The 16,298-nt window shown below is 37.0% G+C and overlaps 2 non-coding genes and 1 pseudogene across 3 annotated transcripts; all 3 read left to right on the top strand.

Moving 5' to 3' along the window:
• The first annotated feature begins 876 nt into the window (after positions 1–876).
• Positions 877–951, top strand: ACRALDRAFT_t292. Its single transcript has one exon. It is a non-coding gene; the product is annotated as a tRNA-OTHER (tRNA).
• A 2,911-nt stretch (positions 952–3,862) lies between these two features.
• ACRALDRAFT_t293 lies at positions 3,863–3,936 on the top strand. Its single transcript has one exon. It is a non-coding gene; the product is annotated as a tRNA-OTHER (tRNA).
• An 8,146-nt stretch (positions 3,937–12,082) lies between these two features.
• Positions 12,083–12,156, top strand: ACRALDRAFT_t294 (annotated as a pseudogene). The gene has a single exon. The product of its transcript is annotated as a tRNA-OTHER (tRNA).
• Positions 12,157–16,298: the final 4,142 nt, after the last annotated feature.

The raw sequence follows: 16,298 nt of genomic DNA, 5'->3' as shown, positions 1-16,298 counted from the left end.
GTCGGAATAAACAAATACCCTAGTCGGAATAAGTCCTCCTATTAATAATAGTAAGGGTCTCCGCTATAAGGTAGCGGCCCTCCGCTATAAGGTTCGCGCGCAGGGCGCTATAATAACACGCCTCCTAAAGGGTATACTCGCCGCCCTCTAAGGAGGAAATAATTCTGCTACTTATAGTAGTAATTATTGATATTATAGTTATAATAGGTAATAATTATAATAATAATAAGTATAGTATCTAAGTTAAAATAAACAGTATATAGTTATAGCTTATAACTAGACGTCTACTTTATAACCAGCTTAATCTATACTATAATACTATACGTATTATACGTATAGATATACTTAGCTTATGATATATGTTATATAAATATACTAGGTATCGTAAATACGATATCTTGGTTATTAGTTAAGCTAATAACGTGGCGTGATAACCGTCGCGTAGGCTGTTGACGTAACAGTCGCCACCCAATCTTTCAGGGTCTTCGGCCAGCCCCGGATCCAGGAAGAAATCCCAGAAGTCAGTTCTTTACACATAATATCAATATTATTATACGCAGCTTCAAGCTCGCGCAACAAGCAGTAATCCTACGATTCTACGAATTCAACAGCTATTTGCTTGATTTTCCTCTCTTCCGCGCATACAGCCTACTACTCGTAGCCCAATTCATCAAAAGTAATAATAATAGTAAGGAAGGTTTAAGCGGCCCTACCGCTAATTAAAGTCCTTAATAGAGGTATTATCTATCTCCTTAGAAACTAGCGGGGGGGCTAGTAAATTCCCCCCCTTTAATTAACCTACGATTATACGTTATACTGCCCTTATATTAAGCTTTTTTCGTCCTCGTATACTCCTCGTAATATATTTATAAAAAGGCCTCTATAGTATAGTGGTGGTATATCTAGTATATAGTCGAGGTGACTAGGTCGGTTCGAATCCGGCTAGAGGCGCACGTAGAAAAGCAACCCCTTTACTTTTTTACGCTACTCGGAACCTACTCTTAGGGGCCCTTATCTGCCTTAGCATATAGATAAATATTAGACAGGGGGCCCGTTAGACTCACCTTCCGCCCGGCTTCGCTAGTTAATAACAGGTACTATAGGGGAGTTAGTCGCCCCACCGTTAGAAAATAAGAAGACTGTACTGCGCTATCCCTAAGCGTGTAAGTAAAATACGCGGCGTTACTTCTACGATACGGAGGCAGCCTCTTACGCTATTATATAAGCGCTTATATAGGCATATAGCCTATAGTAGCCCTAACTATAGCTATATAGAGAGAGTAGCAGAAGCTTAGAAGCTTTATACCCTAGGAAGCGTATACTACCCAGCCTATAATAGGCCTATAGGGGCTAGCCCTAGGGTATACGGGGCAGATAAACGAAAATAAGGATAATCACGCGCGCGCTGTTAATTATACGTAGTCGGCTTTAAAGCCGCTACGGGCAACGTTATAGGCTTCCTAGTATAGAAGCCGCGGGGTTCGTACTAATAGATAAGTCAGCACCGGGGCCGCCACGGCCCCGTAAAGGCACTAATCCTTAAAAGAGGGGAGCATAGGAGTTTTTATCTAAGTCTTATACTAGTTCTCTAAGTCTTATACTAGTTCTCTAAGTCTTATACTACGGTTTTTCCCCCTATAAGAATCAGAGAAGGACCGTATAGTTAGAATTCTTGCTCCTAGCTACCTAGGTAGGAAAAGGATAGCGGGGTAAGAATAATAAATAAGTAAATAAATAAAATAGCTAATATCTCCTTATTATAAATAGGGTAGTTATACTTTACCGGCCTTAGCTTATATAAGTAATATATAACTATATATCGATATCCTTATTCGTCTACCTAAGATAAAATACTACCTAATATATAACCTGAGTAATTAGTCTCTAATATAGTCTTATAGTCTAGGTTCTATAATTATAGGATAAGTTTTATCTAGAAGAGCCGTTTTAGCTCCTCAAAGGCGGTATCTTCTTTAGCCCCCTGCCTAAAATGCCGGTCCTTTTTTATTAGTGCTAAGAGGGGCGCCGTGATACCTATAAAGTTATAGATAAATATTCGGTAATAATTCGCGAACCCCAGGAAACTTTATACTCCCTTTATAGAGGTAGGAGCCTCTATATTACGGATAGCCTTTAACTTCTTAGACTTATAGGAGACTCTCTTATCTATAATAATAATAAATTCTAGGTACTTTACCGTTATTACGCTAAACTCGTACTTAGCCGGGTCTAAGTTTAGGCTAATATCCGTGAGTCTATATAATATTAGCCGGACCTTCGCGTTATAGTCTTTATAAGATCTGCTTAAATAGATTAAGATATTATCGATATAAGTTATAATAAAGTCGTTAAGGAACTCTTATAACATTTATTTAATATAACGCTAGAAGGTAGCGGGTACGCCGCTTAGTCTAAAAGGGTATGCTAGCTACTTAAAGAGTCCGAAGCGTATTCTAAAGGCCGTCGTATTTTTATATCCGGGAGCTATACGACTCCTATAAAAGGCCATAACTATGTTAAGCTTTATAAACTACTTAGTGCTAGCTAAGTTATATAGGTCTTAGTAATTAAAGGGAGGGGGTAGCGATTTCAGTAGGTACTCACGTTTAGGGCTTTATAATTACAGTAAAAGCGTAGGCCGCCCCCTGGCTTCTTTACGAATAAGACTAGCACGGTAGCTGCTAAGCTATTAGCCTGCATAAATCCTTTATTTATTAGGTTATTTAGCGTTTTCTGGAGTATTAGTAACTCTTTTTTTAATATACTAAAAAGGGACCCTTATAGTAGAGTCGGCTTAAGTCTATCGGGACCTCGCTTTAAGGTGATTTCGTAGTTAATGCCTAGTCAGTAAGGGGGTAAGCTATTAGCCTTATTAGGCGTAAAAAGGTCGCCGAACTCTTCTAGTATACTCGCGGGGATATAGTCTTAAGGGTCCACTAGTGTCTTTTTATAAAGGGCCTTATCGATATCCCGTATATTAACGACGCGGATAAAGGTATCGAACTCGTCTCTCTCTTTCCCCTTTAACCCTCTCCTTATCTATTATATCGTAACTATAAGTATAGATCCCGAGACTAGCCTTGTCTCGTGGATAACTTATATATTAGCCGGCTTCTTTTCGCCTATTAATCGTAGGTTAATATGAATAACTCCCTAGTATAAGCTATAATTCGTTATGTAGTATATAATATCGTTATATTCTAACCATAGCTTCTCTAATAATATATCTTAGTCTAGTCATTTTATTATATAAGCGAACACCCTTTATATATAGCCGCTAATCTTAAGCTAAAATACGGTAATCCTAGTATTAATAGCCAGCTTAGATATATCCCAGAATCCTTTAAATGTTTATTTTCTTTTATCGATTAATAGTAACCGAAATCTTTAGGCGAAACCTTTATTTATAATCGTATAGTAGTTATAACCCCGATCTATAAGAGTATATATATATATCTTTTATTTACTCGCGTTAATATTATTATTATTATTATTATATATTACGCTGTTTTTTACCTAATTATATAGGCTAGCCTTCTAAGCGATAGTCTTTCTCTGATTTAGGAGGGGGAAAACCGGTTAGGATAAAAACCCCTCCCCTCGTATAGTGTAGTGTGGGTGCCCCTAGGGCGGCCGCTACGATAACGCTATATAGCTATATACTAACTCGGTGCGTGTTCCGGATCTTACCTCCGGTATAATAGCTAATAGGGTATCTGCTATTAGGTTCGTAATTCGCCCGTGTTAGGGCGGTGCATTACCGCTCTAGGGCCTATATAGTCTTCTAGCATAGTCCGTTCTATATTATATAGTCGTCTTTATTATATTCCTCCCTTATATAGCCCCCTTTATTTAACGCGCCGCCTTTATAGTATAGTGGTAGTATACCTAGTATACGGTTAGAGGACCGGGTCGGTTCGAATCTGGCTAGAGGCGTATATAAAAAAGGAACCCCTTTTCCTTTTTTATACTACTCGGATCCTATTCTAGGGGGCCCTTATCTGCCTTAGTATATATAATAAGAGTTAAATAAGGGGCCCGTTAAACCCACTTTCCGCCCGGCTTCGCTAGTCGTTAATAGGTGCTATAGGGGAGTTAGTCACCCTACCGCGGAAATAAAAAGACGGTATCGCGCTATCCCTAAGCGCGTAGGTAAAATACACGGCGTCTCTTCCACGATACAGAAGCAGCCTCTTACGCTATTACGTAAGCGTTCTATATAGGCATATAGCCTGCGTTAGCTCCACCTATAGCTATCTAAAGAGTAAGGGAAGCTTAGGAGCTTTAACCCTAGGAAGCATATACACACATATATAAGCCGCCTATAAGTGGGCCCGCAGGGGCTAGCCCTAGGGCATACGGAAGGCGCATAAATAAATAAAGACAACCACGCGCGCGCCGTTAATTCAAGCATGTAGTCGGCTTTAAAGCCGCTACGGGCCACGTTATAGGCTTCCTAATACCGAAGCCACGGGTTTCGTATTAGTAGATAAGTTAGTATCGGGGCCGCCACGGCCCCGTAGAGGCAGCAATCCTAAAGGAGGAGGGTATAGGGGTTTTTATCTAAGTCTTATACTAGTTCCCTAAGTCTTATACTACGGTTTTCCCCCCTATAGGCATAGGAGAAGGACCGTATAGTCAGAATTCTGGCTCCTAGTATATATATAAGATAGCGGAGTAAGAACTAATAAATAAATAAAATAAATTTAACGCGCCCTTAGGTAGGGTACGGCTTTCCTATACTACCGCTCCGCCTATCCGTGATTACCGTATTATAAGCACCGGTATAGCGATCGCACCTACCTTCCTTATAGCTACTAGGTTATAGGAGCTCTTTTAATAGAAAATCCTTTTCTAATCCTCTTCCTTTTTCCTTTCTCTCTCTTCTTCTTTAAGCTATCTTATTAAAGTGAGTTTAGCGCTATCCTCGCGGGTAGCCTATATTATTTATATACCTAGTTTAAGTCCGTTTCGTCTAAGCTAATATTCGTTAGTCTAGATAACCTCTATTATTAATTAAGCTGCTACTAGCGGCGCCGATAACGCCGGTAATACCCCCGCCCTAGCCGGTAAAAAAAATATACATTTTCTATATACTATCTCTGCGTGTCTAGCGCGTCTAACTTAGGTAGGAACTAATTCCCACGAGTATTCGAGCTTTACCTTATACCCGCTATATCTCTGCTATCGCCATTAATACTAGTCAACGAATACCGTAATATTACCGGCACAGGCGCTCGCTGCTACCGTCACGCTAAAGGAAAGAGACTCGCGTTAATATTAGAGCTAAGTCGTTATTAGTTAGGTATTTAAACGCCTCTTCATCTTATTATAAGGCGGCTATTAGCTTTAACGCCCGCTTTGGTACTAAAGCTATTCTTTTTCCGACTTTTTATTATCCGACTTATTTAAGCTTATAGCGATATCGCTATCCTTAGCCTATACCTTCGCTACGCGGGTGCCCTTAGCTTTTAAACCCTTAGCCCGGGACTTATAATTTATACAGAGATATCATTTTTTATATTCCTAGTATTCTTAGTTATTATAAGGTTAGTCTATAGTTATATTAGGTCGGACTTAATTAATCCCGCCTATTATAATATCTTTATTAGTATTTTAAGTCTCTTAGTTCCGGGTTAGATTTAGTATATAAGTATTCTAGTTAGTTAAGCATAGTCCTTCTAGCCTTTAGGCGATACCCTAAACCTTAGTAACCTAGCTCGGGTTATTATAAGGTAACGTCGTGGTAACCAAGGCGCTATATAGCTTCTAGCCTAGGGCCCCCTTAAGGATAATAATCTTCGCCGAGCCGGCCTACTCGCCGCTACTTATTTATATAATCTGTTTTTTAAATTTCGGTAGAAACTATATAAAGGTTTATTACTTACGCTGCTTAAGGGAATATAGCGTATAGGCCGCGTAAGGCTATTTATTCTAGTCCTTATACATATAGTCTAGATAGGCAAGGAACCTTTCAGGGTCGCGAGTACCTCCCGGTCCTCTAGCGGTATAGTAGGCCAATACTACTTACTAAGCACTCCCTTCTAGGCATAAGTTAATATAATACTATATCTCTACTCGGTTATAAAATAGGTATATATATAAAAGGAGCTTATCATGTATCTATTATAACTATATAGTATACTCTGCTTATCTCCTACTAAACTTTACGGGGTATAGTAAAGGCTTAGTATATAAGGCGCACGACTCTTATAGAACTTCGATTTTAGGGGGAGTGGGAGTTACTAGGGTAGGAGGACCTGCTACTATCTCCGTAGGTATATTCGTAGCGGCTCCCTCTAAAGGTAGCGTGAGATTAAAAGTCGTTATAAGCTTAAGTATTTATAAAGCCGTTTATTAATTATTAAATCAGCTCTTATTATTAAGCTATTTATTCTTATAAAGAACCTAGCATTATATTAATAGCTTCGGTAATCCTTCGGTCCGTTTACTTAGCTAGCTTAGCGGGGTTTATAGGACTGCCGCCGCCTAATAGCGCGTTCGTATCTAAGGCTATACTAATATAGCATATGCGGTTCGCTAAATTCTGGCTATATAAGCGGCTATTTAAAGGTTAATCGCACTAAGTATAGCCGAATAATTATATTAGCTAGAATTAAGGAAAGGAAAAGAAAAAGCTTTATGGAGAAGTATAAGATTTACTAGGTTTATACGAATCTATAGTAAGGTGAGCGCGAGGTCCGAGCGTCGGATCTACGTGCTAATTAGCGCTTCCGGCCTTATACCAAACCTGTATATTCAAGGGGTTAACCCGTGACACTTACTAAACCAAGGTAACCTTACTATAAACGTTACTACTCCCTCTATATACTCTAAAGTAACTTTCGTATCTAAATATATAAGAAGCCTCCCTCTGATATATAAAGCTATCTATTAAGCTATAGCTACTCTAAGCCTTAGAGTCTCTATATAAACGGGCTTCTTAGCTTAATAATTACCGTACAGATTTCTGCGGTTATACAGTCATAGACGTGTAAAAAAGGAATTCCGAGAAGTAAAGATATATTATCCAGAGTATAAGCTTATAGAGCTCTGCGGAGCTATAGACTAATATCTGCAGCTTAGCTAACTAAACGCGTATGCGCATAATTAAGCTAAAGATATCTTATATCAATAATAATAAGACTTAAACTTTATTATTATTATTATTATTCTTCTTTTACTCTGCTATGCTATTTAGTCTAGGAGTTCTATTTAGGTTATTCGATTCTTTTAGTCAGTTATAGAGCGAAAAACACTCTCGGGTAGAAAAACCTCTATACTGTCTTTATTAGGGTCGGTGCCGTTTCGGAGCTATATTATCCCTAGTGGTAACTCGATATATATCTGGATCATACCTTTAGTCTAGTAGCTAATAGGAAGATAGTAGGCGAGTACTAGTATTTATATACCCCTCTTTACTATTTACTATCCACTTAATCTATTTAAAGAAGGTAATATAAGCACGTATATAAGTAAGATCTTAGCCGAAAATGCTATGTACCTATACCTTATAATAAGTTTTAATCGGTATAACTTTATATATCTTAAGCTACTAAATCACTACTATCTCTGCACCTATATTTATTAATGCTAAGGTATTAAGAATATATAATGTCCTTATACTAGGTACCTTAGTATAATAATATTCGTATTATATATTATATTATCCTAATAGCCTAAGTCACGTAACTTAGTATAGATTAGATAATCCTTATTGCCTTAGTTATATAACCTATTACATATTATTTAATCCTAATTACTTACTCTAATATATATAGGTATATAATATTTGTAGCCAAGATCTCACTTATACACACACTCTTATTATCTTCTTATATAGAGTTAAGTAGATAGTATACAATAAACAGGGGGCATACAAATATCAGTACTCTCTTAGCTGTAGATATCGCGTACCGGTATATACCTATATCACCATAAAGATTTTATAGTGTTAAGACTGCCTCTGATCACTATGCCTTATCTCTGATGCTCTGTAATGCAAAATCACTGCTAATTTTTGATTATTTTTATTATCTTTTAGTATCTTAGTGTACCCGCTATCTTTTATCTGTCTAAGGGCTAATAGAAAAGAGGGTAGAAGAGTAGTAGAAAAGAGTAGTGGAGAAGAGTAGTATAAAAAGAGTAGTGGACAAGAGTAGTAGAAAAGAGGGCAGAAAAGTTTTCTAATAAGGCCCCGTAATTAGTCACGTAATTAGTCACGTGTCACGGGTATAATTTATCGAAGTCAGGGATAGCCTGAATAGGAGGAAATGATATATCTTGATGGGTATAAAGGGGATTAGATAAGGTGTTGTGTTCGGGGATAGGCGGTCGCGTCGGCTCCGGGACTAGTGTTATCCGGACCGACCTAGTATAGTGTAATAAGGAGGACTACCGATAGATAGGTCGTGGTCCTAGGAATGCTTTCGAGGGGGTTCTTTAAGGTTCTCGGGGAAGAGGCTCTGGTTATCTATAAAAGGGATAGGTAAAGCTAAGCTCCTGACTTAGAGGTTTAGCGAATAATTTAAGTCTTAATTTAACCTATTAGTTTATATTATCCTGTTAATTATCTTATCACGTCTCTTTACTCTTTATATAAAAACCCCTAATATATTATTTGCTAAACCGTTTTAACGGGTATAATAACCGTTAAGAGTTATAAGTATAATTCACCTCTACTTATTAGCTAATAAGTAACTATACCTCCTTATATACGCTTTAGTACTGCTCCCCCTAAGAATAGAGATCACGAATCGGTTTATAAGTATACGCTATCTCCTAGAAACGATACCACCGCGCCTCTGCCTAATAAATAGGAGATTATCGTTCTATAAGACCCTTTAAAGCTATAGCTAGAACCGTCTCTAGCACCCTAGCGTGAGCCTCCTACAGTTTCCTAGCGTGAGATACCCGCGGCTTAATCGTCTAACACTATAGAGCTATAGCTCTATCCTTAGTTAGGTACACGGTATAATATTAAGGAACTAAAGAACCACCCCACGCATTAGCTGCTTCCCGAAGAGCTAGACTTCCTCCTAAGCCACTATAAGGAATATAGGGAACGCAAGCGTAAGTTAAAGCGTTTAGAAGCTATCCGTCGTGGCGAAGACCCGGATATTACCCTGCCCCCTTATAGACCCTCGGTAAACCACTACTATCCCCGAGGAGGTCGCGGTGATTTATTTAAGGTAAACCTCCCGAACCTAAAGTAGGACGGTAAGTCGTATAATTAGTTTAGAACCTTTATAGAAGAGATTAAGGAACGCTTTTACCTTAATCCCGCTAGCTTTATAATAAAGGCGAAGAAGGTCTACTTTACTGCTAGTTACCTTAAAAGAAATATAAAGTCCTGCTAGCGTGCCTATTAGAGGAGGACCTACGGTTCTTTAATAAAGGCGATATAGGCGGAGCTAAAGACCTTCTTAACCGAGTAACTAGTTAATAGCGAGACCCGCGAGTTATTAGTTACGGAATAGATCTTTTCGGAATAGACCTTTTAGTAACCCGGTTAGACCTACGATTAATTTCTTAATAAGTTAGATTCCTTATTTAATAAGGTATTTATCTCTCTTCCTAATAAGTACCGTATATAGTTTCGATCAATTAGGCTACGAGTAGTAGGCTATACGCGCGGAAGAGAGGAATATTAAGCAAATAACTGTTGAATTCGTAGATCCGTAGGATTACTGCTTGTTACGCAATCGCGTAGTTATGTGTGTGTGAAGAACTAACTTCTGGGATTTCTTTCTGGATCCGGGGCTGGCAAAAGACCCTGAAAGATTGGGTGGCGACTGTTACGTCAACAGCCTACGCGACGGTTATCACGTCACGTTATTTGCTTAAGTAATAACCAAGATATCGTATTTACGATACCTAGTATATTTATATTATTATTATTATAATTATTACTTATTATAAGTATAATATCAACACCCCCCCGTAAGCTGACTCTTATATAATAAGTGCAGCCTAGTTAGATTATAGTTATAATTATGTTATAGCGCAGTAATCCTAGTCTATCTAAGACTAGAATACATAGCGGAAACATTTAAAAAAACCTCTTCTTTTTAATTGAAGGGAAAATTCAAAAACCCTTATTATTATTATGGTATATTATCCAAAGGAAAGTTCAGAAAAGCCTTTGATATCTAGGAAAACCCGAAGGTAAAAAACCTAGTTATTCCTCTTATAAAGAACTAAGAATACTAAGTATTAAAACCTAGTATTTTAATTCTTTGATATTATTATAAGGCGGCAAATCATACTCAGGCAACGTATCGTCCTTATAACCTAGGTTCATATAACCGCAAAGAGTATTATAAGTCTCTTTTAGTAAACCTTTAGTCATTATATCAGCTATATTAAATTTCGTATTTATATATACGATTTTTATTTTATTATTATATAGCTATTACCTGCAGTAGTGGTACTGCCTGTCGATATGCTTTACCCGTTTATGAAATTCAGGGTTTTCGGCGAGCTTCTTTGCACTCTTACTATCTATTAAGATAGTAGGAATCTTGAGGGTTTTATTATTATTATTATTATTATTATTATTATTATTGCCTTTTATATTAGAATCTAGACCTAGATTCTATAGTATATCTTTATATAGATTATAAAGATAGATTCCTTCTTTAGAAGCTTCTATAAGAGCCATATATTCGGCCTCTGTTATTAATAAAGTAATGACTTTTTATTTAGTTAAGGTCCAACTAACGGGGTTATTTACTCCTACGTAGTAAATATATCCTAGAGTCAAGGTTCTATCTTCGATTATATCTAAAAAGCTAGTATCAGAATAACCGTAAATACTAAGGTCTTCTTTATTATAGTTATATAAAAGACCGATATTAGGATATATATTTATATAAGCCCAGATTCGATTCAACGCAGTAAAGTGGTCTTATAAGGGATTACTTATATAGCGAGAACACTAGTTAACTGCGTAAGTTATATCTGGTCTTAAATATAAGGCTAGATATAATAAAGCCCCGATTTCCTGTTAGTATTTATTTATATTATTGGTTAATGCTTATTCAGGATTTAGTACTAGGACCTTCTTATATATATAAGGGGTATCAACCCTTTTTAGACTTTATTTATTATATCTTTTAAGTATCTTATTAGTATAAGGCAACTAACTTATAGAAAGAGTCTTATTATCTTTATTTATATTTATTATATAGCATAGAAAGGTATTTATTTCACCTAAGTCTTTAAGTATAATATCTTTAGATATCTCCTTAAAGAAATAGTCTAAAGTATCCTCAGAAGGGCTTAGAGCCACTATATTGTTAACGTGGCATAAAAGAATAGCTCGTTCTTCTATTCTTTTAATTTTATTATATTTATAAAAGGTAAAAAGTCCGTTATTATATTCAGAGACCCGGTAACCTAGCTTAGATAATATCTTAACCAGGTAATTATACTAGAGTCTAGGACTTTGTTTTAACCCGTATAAAGCTTTATTAAGCTTATAAAGTGTTATATTATTAGTTTCTGAGCTGTCTTCTTTCTCGAAGCCTATAGGTTATATAGCGTATATCAGGGTATCTATATTAGCATGAACGAACGCGTTTTTAACGTCGAACTGCCTGGATTTCTAGCCGCGTGATACGCCTAGTATTAAAGCTAGTTTATAGCTTTCTGACCGGCAGGTAGTTAAAAAGGTTTCTAAGTAATTAAGACCTAGAACCTGATTAAACCCCTGAATAACCCACCGAGCCTTATATTAAATAGCTTCGCTAAAGCTATTATATTTGATTCTGAAGACCTAACGACCTCCTAGTATATGATAGTCTTCTTTTATTTTATTATAATTATTAGGCGTATTTCTTATACTTATTAAGTCCCAGGCCTTTCTCTTTTCGAGTTCTGATATTTCTGTTACTATCGCGTCTATCTATTTATCTTTATCTAGGCAGTTTATAGCCTGTTTATAGGTAGCTAGTTCGTTAATCGAATTTATAATTAAAAGAAATAGGGAATTTTCTTAAAACTATAAGTTTCTAAGTATTATATCTTTTATATAATATAGTAAGTATATACTATTATTATAGAATATTAAATCCTTATAGCCTTTATAGTATAGTGGTGGTATACCTGGTACACGGTTAGAGGACCGGGTCGGTTCGAATCCGGCTGGAGGCGCATATAAAAGAGGAACCCCTTTTCCTTTTTTGCGCTACTCGGATCCTGTTCTGGGGGGCCCTTATCTGCCTTGGCATGTACGATAAGGGTTAAATAGGGGGCCTGTTAGACCCACCTTCCGCCCGGCTTCGCTAGTCGTTAATAGGTGCCACGGGGGAGTTAGTCGCCCTACCGTGGAAAACGAGAAGACGGTATCGCGCTATCCCTAAGCGCGAGGGTAAAATACGCGGCGTCTCTTCCACGATACGGAAGCAGCCTCTTACGCTGTTATATAAGCGTTCTGCGTAGGCATATAGCCTGCGTTGGCTCTACCTATAGCTATCTAAAGAGTAAGGGAAGCTTAGGAGCTTTAACCCTAGGGAGCGTATATACACACACATATATAAGTCGCCTATAAGTAGGCCCGCAGGGGCTAGCCCTAGGGCACACGGAGGCGCACAAACAAACAGAGACAACCATACGCGCGCCGTTAATTCGAGCATGTAGTGGGCTTTAAAGCCGCTACGGGCTATATTATAGGCTTCCTAGTACCGAAGCCACGAGTTTTATATTAGTAGATAAGTTAGTATCGGGGCCGCCACGGCCCCGTAGAGGCAGTAATCCTAAGGAGGAGGGCATAGGGGTTTTTATCCAAGTCTTATACTAGTTCCCTAAGTTTTATACTACGGTTTTCCCCCCTATGGGCATCGGAGAAGGACCGTATAGTCAGAATTCTGGCTCCTAGTATATATAGGATAGCGGAGTAAGAACTAATAAATAAATAAATAAATCCTTATAGTCCGGTTTTAATGGTTCTAAAGGTATTTAGACTTTTAGTCTGGTACTTTGGCTACTGTTATTATTATTAACCGGGCTGTGGTTAATATTATTATTATTATTATTATTATTAATAGCTAGAACTTTATAGCCCGCTGCCCGGAGACTCTTTCGTCTATTATTATTCTCTTCTTCAGGTTAAATAGACTTAATAGAACGTTTCGAAACGCGTAAAAGAATATTTTATAAAAATTAACCGGTATTTTCACTAAAAGTGATTCCTTTATTATACTTAACGGGTTAATAAGGCCCGCGGTTAGAAACCTGGTTATAAGCCTAAGTATAAATATAAGGAGGGAGGTTATTATTATATTTGTTTTTAGGCGTATAGTTATTATTATAATTATCTAAAAAAGAGTAAAGAAACTGATTCTCTAAGATATAAACGTCTCGAAACCAACCAGTCTTTCTAGTTACTAGGTTATAAACCTTATAGTTATAGTTATTAAAACCTATTAAAGCACTTCGAAGTGCCCTTTTACCTAGTTTCTTTATATTCGGGTCGTTATTTTTATAATAAATAATAGAACCCTAAACCCGTATATTATTAATATTAGGTTTCTGACCTTATAACAGCTCAAAGGGACTCTTATATTTAAGAGCAGAATTAGCTGATCTGTTATATATATAAACAGCTAAGAGAACAGCTGCACCCTAAAGGTATCGAGGCAGCCCTAAGTGGAAAAAAAGAGCTCGAACCTTTTCTATTATAGTTCTTATAACTCGTTCAACAGAGCCTTAAGCTTTATAAGTATACGGTGGCTTTATATTATGCTTTACACCTACAAAGAGGCGTTAAAAAGAGGCATTATTAAATTCTTTTCCACCGTCAGCATCTACTTCTTTAATAAAGAAGTGATATTTATTATCATTATTTTCCACCTAAGCTTTCTACTCTTTTATAGCTATAACTACCATCGTTTCAGACTTATCTAAGAGCAGTTATGCCCATAGAAACCGGGTAGAACGGTCTAGTATAAATAAAATCCAATGCTTCTTATTATAAGAAAGAGGTTCGATCGGTCCGTAAAGATCTATATAAACCTTTTCTAAATAGGAAAAGTCTTTATATTTATTAACTAAATCTTTATTCGTAAGTGTAATAGACTTACACTTTTTATAGGCATCATAGCTCTATATTTCAGTTAACTCTTCGTTAGTTATATTATATTCTTTTTAAAGAGTATTGGTATAAAGACTTTTTAAGGCAATGGGGTTAATATAACCTATCCTGTTATGCTATAGCGTTATGTTTTTAGTTATAGAGGTAGTCCTTCGACGGTTATTACGGTCCCTTTATTTATAAAGCTCTTCTTAAGGTTAAAGAGGTTAAAGAGGTTGAGGTTTCTTTGTTATATTATTTCTTTATTAAGAAGGTTTAACTAACCCCTTTCTTTATTAATTTAGTTTCTTTAAAACCTGTTCTTTGAGCCTCTGAAACCTCTTTATTCTAGTTGAGTCTCCTGGCTGTTTCTTTGGTATAGAACCCTTTTACAGTTGTTTCTTTGTATTTCTTATGTTTATTGTCAGAGACTCAGCCCCCCCGTACGATAGTGCCCGCGCTGCAGCCTAGTATAGCCCGTTATAAAGCAGAGCCGTTGTATAAAGAAAGAGGGGCTCTTTATTATTAAATAATAAGAGCTTCTTATTTCCAGTAAGACTGCGAGCTTCACTATTAAGACGAGAGAGACTAATAATATTCGTGCCTATTTCCGGTATATAAAGACACTCTCTTAAAAGCAGAAGCTTCCTAGTGTCCCGGAATTTTATTACGTAGTCTCCTTCACCTTATATTTTTATTTCTTTTACCTGACCCTAACGAACGGTTCTTTCTTTTATATTATAAGTAGAAAAGAGTCTTTTATTTGTTATTATATACGCCGTAGCCCCGCTATTAACACAGAAATTCAGATTAAGCTTAATACTGTTTTCTGTTTGTATTTTATGAATCCTTTCTACTAACTAATTAATATTAAGGTCAGTATTATTATTATTATTATTATTGTTATTAGTTATAGAACTGCCCTGTGACTTCCGGACTAAGACATCTTGGATAGTCTCTTGTAGAGCCAGTTTTAAGCAGCAGAATAATATTTTTGATTATTTATTTAAGTTAGAATTAACTAAGTTATTTAACGATTTGTTTTTATTATTTTTATTCGTTTTCCTTTATTCCTTTTTCTTTGTTGCGTTGTCGATAAAGGACAGAAACAAAGAATACGAAGCTAAAGGTCTGATTCTGATTGGCCTAGCTTCGAAAAATGGGTCTAAACGGTGAAGCTATTTATAGATCTCGCGGCGCGAAGAAAAGCGATACTCGTATAAAGTGAATAACAGGATTTCCACGGGCGGACTTTTTGCTAAAAGCTTATATACCACGTTACGATATCCTGTTATTACAGGCAGCGCGGTAGGTCAAGTGGCTTAATTAATATAGCTATTATTCGTGGAGTAGTTATAAGAGCCTTTATGTTTAATCCACGTATTTATTATTTTTCTTCTTTTTCAAAAAGTCCTTTATAAAATAAAGGAATAGTATATCCGATCATAACAAAGAGTCTTATTCCGATCGTGTGGTTCTTCCGGAACAGGAATAAAGTGTCGCACAGGCTGGCCTAAAGCAGGTTCGGAGCGGGTTGTTCCGGGCCCGGAAATGGGAGTGGATCTGCCGCAGGAATAAGGGCAGGAATTTAGCACTACGATCAGAGATTTCCATAGAGTAAATTTGAATTAACAGATCGACCGCTTATTTACGTAATTAAGTTATACGCTGTTTATAATAATTAAGAGTCTTATTTGCACTACGCTAGCCGAGAACCCATTCTAGTAATGCTGATAAACCATAACCCGAGATGCTGAACGGTTCGATCCCGGTATCTAGCAAGAAAAAACAAGCCTTGGAACTGAAAAGCAAGTGCATTGTGTCCAGCTTATAGTACCTAGTCGAGCCTAGCCAAGCTAAGGGGGTGTGTTATATTATAAGCACTTATAATTGGTCCTATGTTAGTATATGGGAATTCCCCTTTTGGCGTAGTGGTTATGTTTTTGCCTATGCGATAATTAAGAGTCTTATTTTACTCGATAACCTTTTAAAGCTATTTACGCTAAGCTGCCTATAGCTATAACTATAACCTCTAATACGATTATTTATATAAGCCACGAAGACTAGGAGCTATGGAAGCGCCTCTATAAAGTCAGGGCCCGTAGTAACGGAGTCTGGGACTTCCTACGCCCTAACGATCTAGCGCCTAGGCCGCTACGAGCCACCCGTCCCGAATTTGCTTCCTACGCCTTTATCGCTAACACTAACGGCTAACCCTCTAATA

Source organism: Sodiomyces alcalophilus, assembly GCF_042370955.1.
Source record: "Sodiomyces alcalophilus JCM 7366 unplaced genomic scaffold ACRALscaffold_10, whole genome shotgun sequence".
In the NCBI taxonomy this organism is placed as follows: Eukaryota; Fungi; Ascomycota; class Sordariomycetes; order Glomerellales; family Plectosphaerellaceae; genus Sodiomyces; species Sodiomyces alcalophilus.
Note: the sequence above shows the minus strand (reverse complement) of the source record. Positions and strands in the feature narration are given on the sequence as shown.